Here is a 16997-nt window from a genome sequence, read left to right on the forward strand (position 1 = left end):
AGACACGAGTGCATTAGAAATGAATAAAGTAAATCCACGGAGATCACATAAATTAAAAGACACCAAAAGAGGGTTGATTTCCAGAAACTACAACCCTTTGATTCCAGTAGGATAATAACATAGTGACTTTCAGGCTATAGACTGGAGTCCTGCAGCTCAGTGGTTAGAGTACTCACCTTGCAAGCGAGACACCTCGGTTCAGTTCCAGGCAGTGCAAAACCTTGGGCAAGTTTTCTTACTCCACACACCTAATAATAATCCCTTCAAAACAAAACAATAATAAATTCATCATTTTCAATCCACGACTGTTTGTGGGAACTACTGTGCGCAATTGGCTGCCGCGTTTCGTCCACAAATATACAGTCAATTCACTTTACAGTGTGTTCTGTGAAGCATTTTGGGACGTCCTCCCGACGTGAAAAGCACTGTATCAAATGCAAGGATTATTATTATTATTATCAGTCCATTTAGCCTGCCCAATTTCCCAAAAGATTCCTTCACTATATTCCTAACAAAAAGCATACATTCACACCACTTTACAGTGAGGAACTTTAAGACATCTTGACAACATGATATCAAATGCAAGGATTATTATTATTATTATTATAAATGTGGCAACACAGATTTTTTTTAAAAAACTTGAGTTTCTTTGTTCATTGCTTCACTTTCTGCCACACTTTTGTGGTAAAGCTTGGCTGAGTCACACCTATGAATTTGCCCTGTCAGTTTGCATTCTACAAATTGGTTTATGTCAGATGAACAACAACAACAACAACAAGATTCCATTTATTGAGCGCCTTTCACGTCGGGAGGACGTCCCAAGGCGCTGTACAGTTGGGTCAGGACCCGAGCAGGGGGGAAATGGTCAGGGTGAGGGGAGGGAAGGGAGGGAGCGAGGAAGGGGTAGAGAGTCGAGAGGGGAGCTGAAGGCACGGTCAAAGAGAAAGGTCTTGAGACCGGCCTTGAAGGAGGAAGAACTGAAGTCGACACACTTCTCAAACAGATGGTAGGAAAAAGGGAACAAGAGAGACAAAAGGTAAGCGATAGTTTTAAAGTTCGTGTAAAAAAAAGTTAGAATAATGAAAAACAACAACTTGCATTTATACAGTGCCCTTCACATAGATTAATGGCTCAGTAAAACGATAATGTCTCAGCTTAAAATATAATGAATAGGAAAAGGGGTAAAATACAATCCAAACAGTTTTGAATGGATGAGCATGGGTGACGATTGTGTATGTTTTATTATTTAATTTCTCTTTTCTATTTAAAAGAAGTTTGGGATTTGGAATTACAGCGACAAACCCAACCTAATGGTTGAGTTACCATTGTTACTCAAATAAGAGTTTGTTTTCCCCACAGTGAATTAACTAAAAATGTATAGAAACAGTTGGCCACATAGATAAGAATGTATCCAGACATACTGATGGCAGATGAAATGCAATGTGGAAAAATGTAAAATACTTCACATGGGCACAAAACAATCCAGGAAGGGACTATTATTTGAATGGAAGGAAAATAATATGTTTGTTTACTTACCAAAATACCTATCCTTTAGTCTTCCAAACCCAATATCAAGCGGTTTCCTAAAGAAATCAAGTAATAAAATCATCTGGACTCCATTCTCATGGCTGTCCATAGGAGGGTGTAGGTCACCAACACTCTCCAAAATACACACACTCTCCGCAACACACACTGTCTCCCCCAAAACTCACACACTCTACCCAACACATTCACCCTCTCCCCAACACTCACACACTCTCACCCAACACATTCACCCTCTCCCCAACACTCACACACTCTCACCCAACACATTCACCCTCTCCCCAACACTCACACACTCTCACCCAACACATTCACCCTCTCCCCAACACTCACACACTCTCACCCAACACATTCACCCTCTCTCCAACACTCACACACTCTCACCCAACACATTCAACCTCTTTCCAACACTCACACACTCTCACCCAACACATTCACCCTCTCTCCAACACTCACACACTCTCACCCAACACATTCACCCTCTCCCCAACACTCACACACTCTCACCCAACACATTCACCCTCTCTCCAACACTCACACACTCTCACCCAACACATTCACCCTCTCTCCAACACTCACACACTCTCACCCAACACATTCACCCTCTCCCCAACACTCACACACTCTCACCCAACACATTCACCCTCTCCCCAACACTCACACACTCTCACCCAACACATTCACCCTCTCTCCAACACTCACACACTCTCACCCAACACATTCACCCTCTCCCCAACACTCACACACTCTCACCCAACACATTCACCCTCTCTCCAACACTCACACACTCTCACCCAACACATTCACCCTCTCCCCAACACTCACACACTCTCACCCAACACATTCACCCTCTCTCCAACACTCACACACTCTCACCCAACACATTCACCCTCTCCCCAACACTCACACACTCTCACCCAACACATTCAACCTCTCTCCAACACTCACACACTCTCACCCAACACATTCACCCTCTCTCCAACACTCACACACTCTCACCCAACACATTCACCCTCTCCCCAACACTCACACACTCTCACCCAACACATTCACCCTCTCCCCAACACTCACCCACTCTCAACCAACACATTCACCCTCTCCCCAACACTCACACACTCTCACCCAACACATTCACCCTCTCTCCAACACTCACACACTCTCACCCAACACATTCACCCTCTCTCCAACACTCACACACTCTCACCCAACACATTCACCCTCTCCCCAACACTCACACACTCTCACCCAACACATTCACCCTCTCCCCAACACTCACACACTCTCATCCAACATCACACACAACACACCAACGTTCTACAAAACACTCACACACTCCCCAACACTCACACACACTCCCCAAAACACAGATTCTCGCAGACACACAGACACTCTCCCCCAAAACTCACACACTCTCCTAAAAATTCACAAACGCTCCCAACACACACACACACACTCCCAAAAATCACACAATGACCCCAATACTCAGACACTCCCCCCAAACCACACACACTCCCCAACACACTCACCCCAAAACACAAACACTGTCACCAACACAAACGCACTCTCCCCCAACACATACATTCTCCCTCAAAACACAAACACACTGCCCCAAAATTCAGACGTTCTCTTGAAAACGCACACTCTCTCCAACACACACACACTCTCCCCATCATACACACTTTCTCCCCCCAACATTTGTACACTCTCCCCCAACATTACACACACACACACACACTCCTCAACAAGTGCACACTCTACCCAACACACACACACACACACTCTCCCCAACTCTCACACTCTATCCCCAACATACACACAAACTCCCCAACATACACACTCTCCCACGACACACATAAACACTCCCCCAAAATTCACACACTCTCCCCAACACACACACACATTCTCCCCAACACTCACACATTCTCCCCAACACTCACACATTCTCCCCCAACATCACACACATTCCCCAACATACACACACTCTCCCCAACACAGACACACTCTCCACAAAACACAGACTCTCGCAAACACATATACACTCTCCAAAACACACACTCTCTCTCCCAAGACTCACACCCAACACACACACTCTCCCCAACACTCACACACTCTCCCCAACACTCACACGCTCCCCAAAGCATACACACACTCCCCAACACAAGCACATCACAACACACACACATACTATCCCCAACACACACTGTCTCCACCACAACTCTCATATTCTCCCCAACACACACACTCTCTCCCAACACACAAACACTCCCCCAAAATTCACACAATCTCATCAAAACACACACACACTCTCCCCAACACAAAAACTTTCTCCCCCACAACTCACACACTCTCTCCAACACACATACTCTCCCCCAACATCACACACAACCCCAACACAAACACACACACTCCCCAGTGTATACACTCTTACCAATACTCACACACTCTCCCCAACATACATACACTCCCCAAAACACATGTACACTCAACAACACTCACACACTGTCCACAACATACACACATTCTCCCCCAACATCACACAAACTCTCCCAAACACTCATGTTCTCCCCCCCACACATACACTCTCCCCAACAAATTCAGACATTCTCCCAAACACACACACGCTTCCCAACACACACGTACGCAACAACATACATACTTTCTCCCCCCAAAACTCATACACTCTCCCCCAGCATCACACACAATCCCCAACACACACGCACCCTCTCCACAAAATACACACACTCTCCATACACACACATTCTCCCCAATACGCACACTTTCTCCCCCAAAACTCCCCGCTTGCCCCAACACTCACACACATCCCCAAACACACACACTCACCCCAACATACACACTGACCCCAACACACAAACGTACTCCAAAACTCACACACTCTCCCCAACAAGCACACACTATCCCCAACACAAACACTCTATCCCGAACACACACACTTTCTCCCCAAAACTTACACACTCGACCCAACACACACATTCTCCCCCAACACACAAGCATTACCCCAAAATTCACACACTCTCCCCAAAACACACACACTCTCCCCAACACACACACAATCTACCCCAACACACATAATCTCCCCCAACACACACAATCTCCCCCAACACACACAATCTCCCCCAACTGACACAATCTCCCCCAATACACACACACTCCCCCAAAACTCACACACTCTCCCCTAAACACACACACTCTCCCCAAAACACACACATATTCTCCCCAACGTAGACACTTTCTCCCACAAAACTCACACACTCTCTCCAACACTCACACATTCTCCCCCAACATCACACACACTCTTGAATACTCACACACTCTCCCAGACACTCACACACTTTCCCCAACACACACACACTTTCCCCAAAACACACACTCTCACAAAAACGCACACTCTCCCCCAACAAACAGTCTCCCCCAACAGACACACACTCTCCCCAACACACAGACTCTCGCAAACACACACACACACTCTCCTACAACTCACACACTCTCCCAAAACTTACACACTCTTCCTAACACTCACATGCTCCGCCCAAAACATACACTCTCCACAACACACGCACGCTCCCCAACACACACATATGCACCAACATACATATTTTCTCCCCCCAAAACTCATGCACTCTCCCCCAGCATCACACACAATCCCCAACACACACACGACCTGAAGATGGGGTGGGAAGAGACAAGGCGGAGGGATTGAGGGAGAGAATTCTAGAGTTTCGGGGTGTAGTCATAGCACTCGTGTTATTGAGTGGTACAGTACTACTCTTTGTCCTAAAACCTGAGCCAAGGTGATACCCCCACTTTGCCTGTCTTCAGATCGCACTTGACAATTTTCTTATTCGACTGTGCCTACGGTCACCTCGTCTTTCTTCCTCTGCTCGGGGTCGGGCTCTGTCACTACTAAGCGCTCCGAGACGACACCTTGCGTGAAGAGCGCTGTGCCAAATGCAAATTATTGTCACCGTGTCTAATGTACTTGTCATTGTGTTTTCACAGTTCCACTTGGTCCTGGTTGATGCCGTTAGCAGAACCATTTCTTAAGAGGTCTCCTCCACAGGGTGGCACTGTAGGCCAACAAACGGCCAGCCTCTCCGGCAGACTGCTCATAATAATAATAATATTCCTTTCATTTGACATAAGCACCTTATCACACCGTCGAGACATCTCAAAGTGCTTCACAGACTATATTGCAAAGTGGAGTGACTGAATTTTTTGAGCAAAACCCAGTTTCTCAGAGCAACGTGCCACAAACAGCCATGGAGTAAGTGACTAATTTTATCTGGGGGATTGTTGGCCTGGACACCGGGAGAGAGAAACTACCTTCTCTTTTTGAATGGTGTCATGGGATCTTTAACATCCACCTGAACAAGCAGACGGGGAGCTCGGTTTAAGCATTCCAGGACGCTATCCCGTGTGAAGCACACTATATAAATGCAAGTTGTTGTTGTTTAAAGTCTCATCCAAAGGAATGCACTTCTGACAATACAACCCCCACCACCCACCCCCCACCCCACCTCAACCCAGCACAGCACTGCACTGGAGCGTCAACTATGTGATTCCATCACATAATCACTATGTGATTCCAAATCCCGACGTAGAGCTCGAACCCACAGTCTTCTGACTCGGAGACGAGTGTGATACCGCAGCACCAGGCTGACACACAGCCTGTCTTAAGAAGACTCTGGGGAGCTATGACAGATAGCTGCCTCCCAGTTGTACCTTTAACATGGTAACAAAGCAGAGAGCATATGCTAAAGCTCAGAGGAAGGCCGGTGAGCAGATCATTTTAATGCGCTGTAATTACTTTGTGCAATGTGTGGTAAATATGTAGAAAGGACTACCAAGCAAGACGCCAGGGAGGGGAGATTGTAGGAACAATTTCAAGAGAGAATTTGATAACTATTTGGCAGAGAGTATAATTGAAGGGTGCAAAAGATCATGTTGTGTATCATAGAATCATAGAAATTTAAAGCACTCAAAGCAGCAATTTGGGCCACCATGTCTGTGCCGGCTCCGTTAAAGATCTAACCTCCCAATTCCATTTACCAGCTCTTCACTGTCCCCTCCACTCCACCCCCCCTTCACGCACGCCATACCCCTGTAGTTTACGCCAGATTTACTGTGGGATTATTTCATTTTTAATTAAAAAATACGATTTTGAGACCAGCTAGATGAGACATCAATGGTTCTGTACAGTCATGTGTTCTGATGTCGTACTCTTAGCCTTTGCCATTGATTGGCAAATGCACATCAGACCCAGTTTTGTCACATTTTGTACTAGTTGACTCTGATCTCCTGCTCATCCTTCATGCTCTCCGCTCCACCATCAAAGGCTGTGCTTTCAGCCACTACACCCCAAAGCATTGGAACTCTTCCCTCAATCGCTCCACTTTGCTCCTCCTTCCCCTCTTCTACGTCACGACTCAGACCTTCCTCTTCGACCATGCTGATGGTCACGTCCTCCCTCCCCCTAGTTCGGTGTCAAGCTCCTCCACTGTTAAACGCTCCAAAAATCTGCCACGTGTGAAGTGTGATGCGGAAATGCAAGTTGTTGTTTTTCTATCCAATTCTGATTGGCTTCAATTTTCCGCTGTGTTCCACATTTGCTTCTCAATTGACATCACTGATGTGAGTGTGACCTCCTGATAGATTTCTGCATAATTTTCAAAATCTTTCCAAGCAACACTATCTGCTAGGTTGACTTGTTCTGATTCGGAAACGACTGCTTGAGTTCCAAGGATCATTTCGTTTTGGGGTGTTAAATAATAATCCTTGCATTTGATATAGCGCCTTTTCAAACATTTGAGATGTCTCAAAGCGCTTCAAAGAATATAGTGTAAAGTGAATTGACTGTATTTTATGGGCGAAACACGACTGCCATATTTATGCACAACAGTGTCCCACAAACAGTCATGGATTGAGTGGCCAGATATAAAAAAAATGAAGACATTATTACACCTGGAAAGCGATCTGCCAATCGACTAACAACTGAATTCCTACTTACTGCTTGGTAAACAGGTGTGTGGAGTAAGGAAACTTGCCTAATGTTTCATCCGCCCGGGAATCGAACAAGGGTCTTCTCACTTATGAAGCGAGCACGCAAAGCACTACTTGACGGAACTCCACTACATTATTTGTTTCAGTAAAGTAGTGCATTTGAATGCATAAGTGCCAAATTGTCATTCAGAGCAGTTGCTATTTGGTGGCTTAATTTGCAATTGACTGCGTTGGAGCTTAAAACAGTTATTGGTTTAGTGTAAATTGAACAGATTTAATGCTGCAAAACTGGCTGTTGTGTTAACAACACAGTCCATAAATAGACAGGGAGAGAGATAGAGAGAGACAGAGACAGGGATAGAGACACACACAAACATAGACAGAGAGTGACAGTCAGAGAGTCACAGACAGACAGAGTGACAGACTGATGGAGAGTGACAGACAGATAGAGAGTGACAGACAGACACACAGAGTGACAGACAGATACACAGACAGAGAGTGCTAGACAGACAGCCAATGACGGAGAGTGATGGACGGATAGACAGAAGGAAGAATGATCCACTATTTATCTGATAAGATGCACGGACACACAACACCTATAGAGAAATGGAAATGAAAAAGAGTAGACACAGAGAGCTGCAGACTACAGAAATGTGCACACAGACAGGAAGGGTGCAATCAACTTATCACCTCACTTATTAGACCACTTTTCTCCACCTCTGTAATATCTCCACCCGACCCCAGCCAAGCTGAAGCACCCTTTTGCCTGCCAAATTTAAGAATATTCCACAACTTTTCTGCACAATTTTAAATTTCAAGACAAACGGTCCACAATAATAATAATATTAATAATAATCCTTGCATTTGATATACCGCCTTACTGTCGGGAATTCTCAAAGCGCTTCACAGGATATACTGTAAAGTGCAGTTACTGTGTATTTTGTGTCCCTCAAACAGCCTTGCTCCTTCCTACCTCTGCGACCTGCTAACGCCATATCAACCTTTCTGCTCCCTCTGCTCAGCAGCCTCCATGCCCCCCCCCGCCCGGCCTGCCTCACTATCGATGGTTGGACCTTCAGCCTCTCTGCCCGCACCTTTTGGAACTCCATCCCATAATCCTTTCACCTTGTTCCCTCCGTTGCCTCCTTCAAGGCATGTCTCAAGACCCTCCTCTTCAACCACGCCTTTGGCCACCCTCCTACCCTCCCTGATCACAAACCCTCAGCTCGGTTCCAAATCCCTGACTGTCAAGCGCCTTGGGACATCCTACCGATGTGAAAGGCGCTGTATAAATGTAATTTGTTTTTGTTGGTGTTGTTACAGTGCCAACTTAGACTATGTGATTCCAAGTTCCCGACATGGGGCTTGAACCCACAACCTTCTGACTCAAGAGGCGAGAGTGCCACACATTTAAAGATGAGAATGCCTTTCATCCACTTCATTTAAACCTCTTCCAAATGGTGTAGACGTTTAGAGAACATGGAGAGCGATGCGCTGGGCATAGTGGTTGGCTGATAAATGGAGCCCGTCCAGCCCTCTCTCTCTCTCTCTCTCTCCCTGGCCTAGGAAACAAAATCCTGAGCTAAATCGGGCAGATTAACTTCATGAGTCCATGATCACACTGCCATTCACATCTCAGCAATATGTGTTTCCAGACATTATATGGGGCTGACACACATGCAGCTGTTTCATACTTTCTTAGTTTCAAAGAACATCCACATTACTAGTCAGTCTGCCACAGACTATTCTTATCTTCTTCTGCGGCGAAGCATTCAGAAAGGGGACCAGACCATCTGAAAACTGAACTAGCTGTGTCTCTGGTCACCTTTGGCACAAAAAAGAGGTTTAGTCACTCGCACACCACCCCCACCCCACCCCCACCAGTGGTAAGAGAGCTAGGCTCATACCTATACAGTAAACTCTGATAACTCAACCCTGGTTTAACTTGTCACTACCACTTAAGTCATCATGCTGTCAATATCCTGGCCGCATTTATTTACTTATACGCTTGCCTAACTCGCGTTAGAGTTCGCCCTTTTCCCTTGGAGCAACAATTTCTTTTTAGTCACTCGGGTGTCTTGACTCATGCGGAAACCCATCACTGAGCTTAAGAGTATCCAAATCAAACTGGTCTCGTCTGTGCCTGTTCAGGTGGACATTTGAGCTCCCATGACACGATTAAAAAAGAGAAGGGGTTTTTCCTCTCCCGGTGTCCTGAACAACAATACCCCAAAATAAAATGAGTCATAGCTGTTTGCGGGACATTGCTGTGCACAAATGGCTGCCGAATTTGCCTACAAATACACATTTCACCGTCTTTCCTGAAAAAGCTCGAGACATCCTTTGAACACGATAAAGTGCTGTATCAAATGATTATTATTATTACACACGCCAGATTCAGTCCCTTACATTACTTATCCTCTCCCCTGTAGGAAAGCCCCTGATTCCACTCAACTCTTTCGCATAAGGGCTTGCTTGGTGGAGGGTGACTGTAGCACCCTAACAATTGAAAGCACCTCCCTAGTCTAAGGAAGAACATAATAATAATCCTTCCTTTTGATATAGTGCCTTATCATGTCTTCGAGACATCTTAAAGCGCTTCACAGAATATACTGTAAAGTGAATTCACACTGTATTTTATGGGCGAAATGCAGCAGCCAATTGCACACAGCAGGTCCCACAAACAGTCATGGATTGTGGTGGCCAAATTATTTTTTTTTGGTTTTATTTTATTTTTGAGGGATTATTACTCTCTGAAAAACGATCCGCGAATCGACTAACAACCGGGTTCCTACTTACTGTTAGGTAAACAGAGGCGTGTGGACTAAGGAAACTTCCCTAACGTTTTGCCTTATCCGGGAAGCAAACTCAGGTCCTGTTGCTTGCGAGGCGAGTGCTCTAACCACTACGCTAGAGGACTGCACGTACAATTGCGAACCCAATGTTAAAACATGCAGAGTGTGTCCCGCTGTGAATTCCCAGCCTTTCTGCTGGGAGTCATTAACTAAATGAATTATGCAAAGTAGATAACTTACTGTGGTTTTGGAATCCGGGCAGTAAGTTGTACGTGCTCATTGCTGGCTGCTGTGAAGATGTGTTTCATTTTGAACAGCACGAGTCAGCAGAATAAAAGGAAATGGCTGTTGGTTTTTTATAAGAATCAGAATGGGTTAAAGTGCAATTTCCGTACAAAATCCTTAAACAGTGATTGGTAGAAAGTCTGAAAGCAGCCAAGCTGGCCTGAGTCTTGACATTACAACGACAACAAGTTGGACTTTGATAGCGCATTTCAAATCAGGGAGACCGCCCAAGGTTCTGGACACTAAGGATGTGCACCGGGTCTTGAAGGAGGCAAGGGTGGGGGTGAGGCGGAGGGACTGTGGTATGCTCCACTTTCCCTCAGTCAAGATACACATATCCCTCTCACCCTGACACAGGAAGTTTTTTGGGGGGGAGGTCAGCCAGGTGTCTAATCCTAACCCAAACCAAACTGAGATTTCCATGCATCCCACCGCACATGGAAATTCCAGAGATAGATTGTTGGAATGCCCACTCTCTTCCTGGAGAGACACATCCTGCTCACCTAATTCCAGTGTTAGGCGCAGGTTGGCAAGAGCCAAGGCTTGGGGATCCCAGAGTGTGAATTAAGAGTGTGTGGATTCTAACCAGCTAAAACCTCATAGCTTGCCATTGATAATTGATGACTGCCATTGACCACATAGCGATAAAGGGACATCTGATTTTTCTCTGGTACCCACTACCCATCACTCAGTCATTTCTATGAGATCTTTCTCATCCCTGGTAAAGCCCAAAAGTTCAAATGAATTTGGGAAACAGATTAAATGGTGACCCTTTCATTTGATATGGCACCTATAACTTTGAAATAACTCAGCAATTACATTTAAGAGCAGTGACTGGGCATTTTGTAAGTGCACGCAGTAGCAAGTTTGCGCACAGTAATATCCCACACATAGCCAAGAGGCGAGTGACCAATTTTATTTGGAGGATTACTGGCCAGGACACCTTCTCTTCATGAAGATTTCTTTAATGTCCATCTGAACAGATAGGATAGGACACAACCTCAGTCTGAAATGTCTCATCCAGAAGACAGTACCTCTGGCAATACAACATCTCCCTAATGCTGCGCTGGTGATGTTAGCCTAGACTCAAAATCAAAGTCCCCGACGTGAGCCTTTAACCTGCAACCTTTTGATTGAGGCGAGAGTGAGATAATTGAGCCTATCTTAAAACTCAAAGATTGCAATTGTGCAAGACAAAAATCCAGGTTGAATGGAGCAATAATAATAATCCTTGCATTTGATACAGCGCTTTATCACGTCATTGAGACGTCTCAAAATGCTTCACAGAATTTACTATGAAGTGAATTAATTGATTATGTATTTGGCGGGCGAAAAGTGGCAGTGTGCCACAAACAGTCGTGGTTTGAGACAAACAGTAGTGAATAAATGAAGTTTTGCGGTGGGAAGGAAAAAATAACTTCAAAGGCATTTTATTTTTACAGTTTATTGTATAATATAAAACTACAAAAGTAAGACTGCTCAATCCCACTTGCATTTGTCCAATGGTCTGTAATTACAGTCCGCACGTATATGTGGAACACAGTAACCTTGCTTTCAGATGTATACGTTTGAAATATTGCATAGAAAAAGGCACAGCACTAAGGTCTGTGGGAAAAAGTTACAGCATTTCTGCCTTGACAGAAGCAAGCACTCTATATAAGGATTCTCAGCCAAGACCGTCCGTCCATTGCAAACCTCTGAACAAACATGACTTCCACCCTTTCCGTACATTCCAACAGCCAATTACATTCCTACTATACATACATTCTGTACACATTGCAAACCATTTCGCAGATTTTCTGTTAGCTTCACATTAAAATAAATATATTTACACAAAGAATAAATAAGTTATAGGCAGGGGGAGAGAAGGGGAGGGAGGAGGGAAAGGAGATGGGGGGGGGAAATCACTTCACAACCAAAGCTTTTCTGCTCTCTTCCAGCCCAGCCCTGGACGACAGCCAAGAATAATTTGTTCCCTGATGTAGTTTAGAGCTCTGTGGTATCTGGCTGTTCTACACAAACCAGAATAACGACATGTACAGGGTGTTCACAAAATCCTGTTACCACCTCCACCCCCCCTTCTCCCTCCACCCCCCCATTGTATTTTCTCTCTCGTACAATGATTTTGTATTTGATAATAATAATCCTTGCATTTGATACAGCACCTTATCACGTCGTTGAGGTCTTAATGCACTTCACAGCATAAACTATTAAGAGCACTGACTGTATATTTTGTGGGTGAAACGCGGGAGCCAATTGCACACAGCAGTGTCCCACAAATAGTCATGGATTCAGTTTTTTAAAAAAGAGATTATCATGACTGGAAAGTGATCCTCCAATCAACTAAAAACGGTTTCCCATTTACTGTTAGTTAAACAGAGGCACGTGGAGTAAGGAAAATTGCCTAAGGTTCCATCCTGCCACGGAATCGAGCCCTGGGTCCTCTCGCTTGTGAGGCGAATGCTTTAGCCACTACAGTACAGGACTCCATGAACAAATGCAAATTTAAATGCAATATTGAAAGAAAAAGGCCCCCTGATATTACAAGTATTATCGGGCACTGGGCCTCAGTTGTTATAAAGGCAAAAGCAATTTGTAAACTTGATGGAGAACTGGTCAACCAATAAACATCAGATCACTGACCGATTAATTTGTTTAATTTATATAAAAGAAAAGGTTTGAAATCTACAACTTGCCCAGCCTGGAAGGAAGAGAGCAGAATTTTACAAACAGGGTATGGAGGAATAATGTGGAACATAATTTAAAATCCTTAAATAAATTAAATTTATAAAGTTACTCCTAAAGAAATCATAGGCAAGCATTGCAACAATATAGGTTGTAATCTGCACATGACTGCTATAGTACCATTGAAAAAGCAAGAAAAAAACAAAAACCTTATAATGCTATTATAACAATGCAGTGGGCATGATGCATTCCAATAATTTCTAAGCAATTTACAAATTCATTACCGAATATGCTTTTGTTTTGTGCATAAACATAAGCTTTAGAAATCGTCATTGCCCTCAGTGTAAAAATCATGCATAGAAATCTGCTTTTGCGAGAAACCTGCCTGAAGGCATGAAGAAGTTGAAACAAGAAGCCGGTTCAACTGGAAAAGTAAAGTGGTGTTAAATTAGTCAGCCTCAGTTTGAGAAGCTTTGAGGAGGTCCGTTCGTTCCGATTTCCCGAGCTGTCCTCAGTTTTTTGGGGAAAACCAAGTATCTAACACATGACGAAACCCATCACCATACTAAAAAGTATCCAAACCAAACTGAGAATTCCATGCATCCCACTTACACATGGAAATCCCAGAGATAGATTGTTGGAATGGAATGCGCACCCTCTCCCTGGAGGGACGCCTCCTGCTTACCTAATTATTAGGTGCAGGTTGGCAAGAGCCAAGGCTTGGGGACCCCAGAGTGTGCATTGGGGTACAGCTGGAGCCGGACCAGCTAAAACCGCATAGCTTGCCATTGGTAGCACTGTATGGCAAGCTTTCCCACTGCTTGCCCAGCTTGGACCTCCCTATCTATTAGGGCTTTGGCTTTTAGGGTTAACAGGAGTTGAGTGGGAGGATTCCCTGCCCCCAGAGACTGGTCTGCCCTTCCAGGTCCTGCCAATGAGCCAGGCTGGGCTGTGCTGACATCAGCAGTGCCCTGGAATACTGTGGACCTGCCTGACTCAGGAACAGGACTAGAGACCATCACAGAGAGTGCACTCGATTCCGAAATTCTGTTTGCAAACATGTAATTCTGAGGCCAGTTCAGCTCCAAGGAGACCCTGTTTATCCTCCCTCCCCACCACCCCCCAGGAGGATAATCGAGCTGTCCTTACTCTGAAGCTAAACCCATGTACCCCATCGCAGTAATACTCAAGCGTACATTCTAACACGGAGCACCTGAGTGCTATCAAGTATTGATACCGTACACATGCTTTTTATATTAAAAAGATTGCGTTGGAGAAGTGTCCTTTTTTCTCTACGCTACAATAGATTATTGCCAAGTATTTTGTTCAAATGCATGAATTCCTCCCTTCCTCCCTCTCTCTCTCCCTCTCTCCTTCTCCCCCAACTCCTCTCTCTCTCGTTTTCTACCCCAACCTCTCTCTCTCCTTCCTTCTCTCTCTCTTCTCTCTCTCTCTCGCCCCCTTTCCACCCCACCAGATTTATTGCTGGTTTCTAAGCATTTAAAGTTACCATTTTTGGAAAACTGAACAAAACAACCCAGCTCCAGCCACATTTTCTGCATTTCCAACTACTGCAGCCACAGTTTGAGATGTTGTAAAATCATTTCATTTAGATTAAAAAACACACACACATTCACACAGTGGAATTATAGGGAGCGACGATAATATATTAAGCAAGTTAAAAAAAAGCACTCTCAGATTAACATTACCCAGATCCACCAGGCAACCGGTAAATCTGTTTGGTCAGATCCTAACTTAAACCCTTGCCCTAGCTCATAGATACAAAAAAAGCTTTCAGAACTAGCACCAAGTTGTTGTGAAGCATTTACTTTCCTGAACAAGACCCAAATCAGAGGGGGGAGGGGTCAAGATTACAGCATTTCACTTTGTGCATATATGCGAGAGTGTGTGTGTGTGGATTTGAGAGAGTATGTGTGTATACCTAAATGTGAGTGTGAGAGAAAATGTGTGTATGTGTGAGAGTGGATGTGTGTATGTGAAAGGATGTGTGTATACTTATATGAGAGTGTGAGAGAGTATGTGTGTATACACAGGATGAATCACAAGTCCTTACACGAAGGCTATGAAATGAAAGACATCTTCTGTAATAGCTGCACGCGGTCTACTGATGTTGTTTTAAAAAAACCATAATTAATAATTAAAACCTTTACGAGTAAGAACTTCTGATTTTCCCTGTATGTGTGTGAGAGAGAATGTGCGTATGTGTGTATGAGAAAGTGTAAAATTTACTTGCATAGGTTTCCTGTGCACTTTAACTGAATGCTTCACAGATGTAAACGGTCACTGATGATAAAAGTGGGCAGCGATGGGGAAACAGCAAAACAGCAGCAACCAGCAAGAAGTTTGTTTACGGCATAAAATTTAAATTGGCAATAAAATAATCCTTGCATTTGATACAGCATCTTATCACGTCATTGAGACGTCTCAAAGCGCTTCACAGGATATATATTGTAAAGTGGATTGACCGTGTATTTTGTGGATCAAACGTGACAGACAATTGCGTACAGCAATGTCCCACAAACAGTCGTGGATATTAAGTGACCACATTTTTTTTTAAAAGGGATTATTACCCATGGAAAACGGTCTGCCAATCAACTAACAGTTGGGTTCATACTTATTACTAGTTAAACAGAGGCGTGTGGAGTAAGGAAACTTGCCTAAGATTTCGCCCTGCCTGGGAATCGAACCCGGGTCCTCTCGCTTACGAGGCGAGTATTCTAACCAATATGCTATTAGACTCCTTCTGACCGCATGTGTACTCTCTCTCAGATCCATTCAAACCAGTTGTAGACTTGTTTGCTTTAATTTTCCCCTTGCATTGCACACAACGTGAACATTATGGTTTCAACTTTTCTCTCCCCACTCTCTTTCTTACCACCACCCCCATCCCATCCTCTCTCTCCTCTCATATAAAAGTACATGTTATTCTTGCTCCTCTGAATTTCGCAGGGGTTTATTTGGGACAGAGCAAGGCCTATCAAAATAGTTCTCTCAGGTGTATAAACAGCATTCGGATTAGAAAACAATATGATCCTACTGCAGAATCTGTACAAAAATATAAATAATCCCCGGACGGACGGTGGGGCTTAAAAGAGCAATGAAAAATGACAGTCAGGTCGAAGATAAATGATCGATAGAATTAAAGCCCACAGGAAGAATGCTGAGACTTGCAAACCACAGCCTACAATTTTTTCTTAAAATGCACGCATTTCAATAGTTTTTTTCCTAACGCAACCTCTGTGCTGGGCGTAACGCATTGCACAATGCATCATCGTCTCACACGATTGGCTGTTATCTGTGGAGATCACTATATATTCCCAGCTCCCTTCAAAGTGGAACAAATAACGATAATAATAATCCTTGCACTTGATATTGCACCATACCACGTCGCTGAGACATCTCAAAGCGCTTCACAGAATAAACTGTAAAGTGAATTGACTGTATATTTTGTGGGCAAATGCAGTAGCCAATTGTGCACAGCAGTGTCCCACAAACAGTCGTGGATTGAGTGACCAAATTATTATTATTATTATTTTATTTATTAAGGGATTATTATACTCGGAAAGTGATCCGCCAATCGACGAACAATCGGGTTCCTATTTACTGCTAGGTAAACAGAGGCGTGTGGAGTAAGGAAACTTGCTTAAGGTT

The sequence above is a fragment of the Callorhinchus milii genome, unplaced genomic scaffold (assembly GCF_018977255.1).
Source record: "Callorhinchus milii isolate IMCB2004 unplaced genomic scaffold, IMCB_Cmil_1.0 Scaffold3, whole genome shotgun sequence".
Classification (NCBI taxonomy): domain Eukaryota; kingdom Metazoa; phylum Chordata; class Chondrichthyes; order Chimaeriformes; family Callorhinchidae; genus Callorhinchus; species Callorhinchus milii.